This window comes from Nicotiana tabacum, chromosome 12, assembly GCF_000715075.1.
Source record: "Nicotiana tabacum cultivar K326 chromosome 12, ASM71507v2, whole genome shotgun sequence".
Classification (NCBI taxonomy): Eukaryota; Viridiplantae; Streptophyta; class Magnoliopsida; order Solanales; family Solanaceae; genus Nicotiana; species Nicotiana tabacum.
In genome coordinates this window covers 43,410,264-43,414,549 of record NC_134091.1, presented here as the reverse complement: position 1 = coordinate 43,414,549, position 4,286 = coordinate 43,410,264, and the positions used below count along the sequence as shown (strand labels likewise).

The 4,286-nt window shown below is 34.8% G+C and overlaps 1 pseudogene; it reads left to right on the top strand.

Annotated features, from left to right (window-relative positions):
* The first annotated feature begins 1,385 nt into the window (after positions 1-1,385).
* LOC107770625 (peroxidase 12-like) lies at positions 1,386-3,943 on the top strand (annotated as a pseudogene).
* Positions 3,944-4,286: the final 343 nt, after the last annotated feature.

The window sequence follows — 4,286 nt, the reverse complement described above, 5'->3', positions numbered from 1 at the left end:
AGGGGACTATTTGTATGCGGTCAAAATCGATTTTGGCCTTTGTACTACTGGTCGAGACGGAAACATAATAGACCGAAGAGCGCCGAAGAGCGTCTTCATAATTTTGGGATAAGATCCAAAGCCGGGTTTCCGAACTTCGAGTTTCAGAGACCGATCAATATCGAGCTCGAAGTTATTATCGAGCTCGAATCCAAATCGAACCATGATGCGAAACAACATTATCGAGCTTGAGAGCCAAAGACCGACCAATATTGGGCCCGAATCAATACCGGGCCCCGAGTCAAAATCGAGCTCGAATCAATATCGAGCTCGATTTAGTATCGAGCTCAAGTCAATATTGAGCCTATAGACAAGAGCCGTTACGGCCGCACTAAGGGAGAGAATCTCGGTAGGAAAAAGGGAAAAGTTGATTTATCATGGTTCCCCACTATGTATTTTTAAATATATCTAAAATAGAATCCCCCACTATAAGAGGGATGACTATTATCTTTGTAAAGGAATAACTGTTGAGGCATTAAAAAACACCATAACACAGATACTGTGCATATACTCCATATTGAGAGATTATCATTTTGTGCTTTATACATTATTTTCATCTGGCTTATTCATAAATCATCCTCCCTTAAACCTCGTTAGTATTTTCATTTTTGACAGTTAATACTCGATATTTATGCTTATATGATTTGTATCAAGATATATCACGTACCCTTAGAACTACGTACAAATTCAACTCAATCTTTTTCGGGTAAACAAGCTGTTTAAGATATAGTTCAAGAAAGAGTCTTCTCATTTCCTTACTTCTTTCGAATTCATTCACTTCAAGACTGGTTCTGAACGCCGAGTAATATCATCTTCAACCAAGCACCACCGTACTTTCGGTGCGGGTTCATTTTTGAAAGATGGTCCCAATCTAATTTACTTAGGTTAATTGGTTGGATAATTAATAAGTAAAATATGAGTAATTAATATGAAGAATATGAGTAATTTCGTATATATGTACTAGTGGAATGGTAACAAATACCCAAATGAATAATCAAAATACATGCAGATTGACTTGAAAAACACTATCATGGAAAAGAAAAATTGTTGTTGATGATATATATATTCTATTTTGAATGTTCCAAACATGTAAAAATATTAATCAGTAGGAATCATTACACCACGAAGTATTCTAATCTTTTTTAAGAAAAAAGAAAAGATGGCAGCTTGTGACGACCACATGCACAAATGACCCTTTTCTTGGAAATTCGATGGCTCTACATTTTAATTAAATTGCACACTACCAAAAACTAATCATTTTAAATAATTAGTACTGGCTATAAATTTGACCATCGTTTTGCTACCTTTGCATCAAGAAAGTGACTGTTAATTAATTAGCTATACTCATGGCTTCTACTACTGTCTCTTCAACATTTGAAACTCTTTTTTATCTCTTCTCTTTTGCTTTTCTCTCAATTTTTTGTCTCAGAAGGTCAAGGATTTCCTCCTGTAGTAAAGGGGCTTTCATGGACATTCTTTCAAACTAGCTGTCCAAAATTAGAATCCATTGTTAGGAAGAGACTTGAGAAAGTTTTTTAGGATGATGTTGGCCAAGCTGCTGGCTTGCTTCGCCTTCATTTCCATGATTGCTTTGTCCAAGTAATTAACTCTATAAACAGCTCCTTCTTATTTTAGTTATTTTTGATTAACCAGTCAACCATTAACCTGAAAGTTTAGATAAAGCAGTAATCTTCGATTTCATTTTGTATGATATTCCTTTTCTTTTAATCTGTTTTTTTAATGTTTATCGCCCGTCTAAATTTAAAAACTCCTTAACTTGAAACTATTCATTTTACTCTTACTTAATGGCGTACTTTTATAACAATAGAAATATCATGGTATGTTTAATTAAGATAATTAATTTTAGAGTATTTTTTGGTTTGTGCCAAAATTTTATCTTTTTTTCTTAAACGTTGTATTATGTCCAATCAAATAACATCATATAAAATAAAACGGATGGAGTAGCTATTTTTGTGCAACTTCAATCCATCCACTTCTTCTTACTTTAAATAGTTAGCTCTCTAGTTTGGCTGATTCTAATATGTCTTGAGTAGGTGCGTTAGCCATTTTTTGGGCTTATTAATTCACAACGTATGCCTATTTTTCTTTTTATGAATGTATAAATGGTGCAGGGATGTGATGGCTCAGTATTGCTAGATGGATCAGCAGGAGGTCCTAGTGAAAAGACTGCAATACCAAATTTGACACTAAGAAAAGAATCATTTAAGATCATTGATGATCTTCGAGAAAGAGTGCATAAAGAGTGTGGAAGAATTGTATCTTGTTCTGATATTACAGCCCTTGCTGCTAGGGATGCAGTTGTCTTGGTAAATTATTTATATATTCTTCTTATTTCCCATATCGCGTAACTTGATGGAAATGTAGGTCCATTAGTAATTAAACACTTTAGTTCACCGGTTAATTACTACTTATGTTACACATACTCTTCAAAATAAACTATTGCAAAAATATGTACTACTTTTGAAGAATATTCTACACATATTCACCTACATCTTCTAAGAGTTCAAGCAACATAGATTATTATATTAATTACCCATTTATGAAACTTCTCCTCGGAAAGCCAATCTGATTAATTGCAACTTTAACTATAACAAGTGATTGTGGTCTCTTTCTTATCTCGACATACGGTTTCTTTATGCAATTCATGGAATAAAAAATAAATTAGTTAAATTTCCTATTTCTCCTAGGAAGCCATAATTCCACTAACATTTTAGTTAAACATATTTAATCTTTTTCCTCTCCTAAGCATATTTCCTTTACTTAATTGAAATTTGTACTAATAATTTCTCCACTTGTGAACCGCGAAAGTAGCGGACTATTATGAACTAATTATGTAACAACTCATATGTTGTAAGTATTAACTTTCTACTCATAATAGTCTGAATACAACATACATATATCTTTGTATAAAAGGACCAAAAATATATATTTTAATTAATGAAGGTAAAATATGTTCAATCAAACATCAGAGGATTAAAATAAATATTTAGCAATGACTTTTAGAACCCAAAGATACAATTACTCCAACAAGAAAAACACTTCTTAGGATACAAATATCTTATTTAATACTTGAGATTTATCTATGATTGTTCCAGACTGGTGGCCCAAACTATGTTGTACCGTTGGGAAGAAGAGATGGACAAAACTTTGCGACAGAACAAGCAACCTTAGACAGCCTTGTTGCACCAACAGCCAACACTACAACCCTTCTCACTCGCCTTGCAACTAAGGGCTTCAGCCCCACCGATGTCGTCGCCCTCTCCGGGGCCCACACCATCGGAATAAGCCACTGCACTTCCTTCACGGAGCGTCTATACCCTAACCAAGATTCCACCATGGACAAAACATTTGCCAACAACCTTAAAACCCGTTGTCCAACTGCGAACTCCAACAACACTGTCAACATGGATATCCTAAGCCCTAACGTTTTCGACAACAAGTACTACGTTGATCTCATCAATAGGCAAGGGCTTTTCACATCGGATCAAGATTTGTTCACTGATAGAAGGACTAAGAACATTGTCACAAGCTTTGGTGAGAATCAGACACTTTTCTTTGACAAGTTTGTGCATGCCATGATTAAGATGGGACAGTTGAATGTTTTGACTGGTGGACAAGGTGAAATTAGGGCTAAGTGTTCTGTGAGGAACAAGGATAAGTTGTTGGCTGCTGTTGTCGAAGGGTTGGAGAAAACCTTGTCCGCTGCACTCTAAGTTAATTAACTTGTTTTATAGTCTTTTGTTAATGTGTTTCTTGTACGTAATAATTGGAGGCCATATGTTTCCATGATCTACCGAACACGGGCATGGCATGGCATGGCGTTGCTGTTGGTTTTTCTTTTGTTTTTGTTTAAATATATTGAACATGTTATTCAAACTCTTAATTATAATTAGAAGTAGTACTTAATCCACAAACTTGAGTATATATATAAACCCAAATTTGAGAAAAAACAAGTATGATTAATGAAATTAAATAACACACTAAGAGATCGTTGAGGAAGAAGCTCTTCAGCGTTAGTGATTGCAAAATGTATTGGCAAAGCAATGGAGGCCTCTCCTTATTTTGGCTTGGACTTAAAGCTCTTCATCTGTTACCTCAGTTGATCATGAGAATATGGAATTAATGGATTCAACATTTGGTGTTTTAAAGGAAAGTTGCTGTATAGGATACTTAAGGATGGCTTTTTCCAATATTTGTGGCGCCCCAGTCCACCATCGAATCTTTCT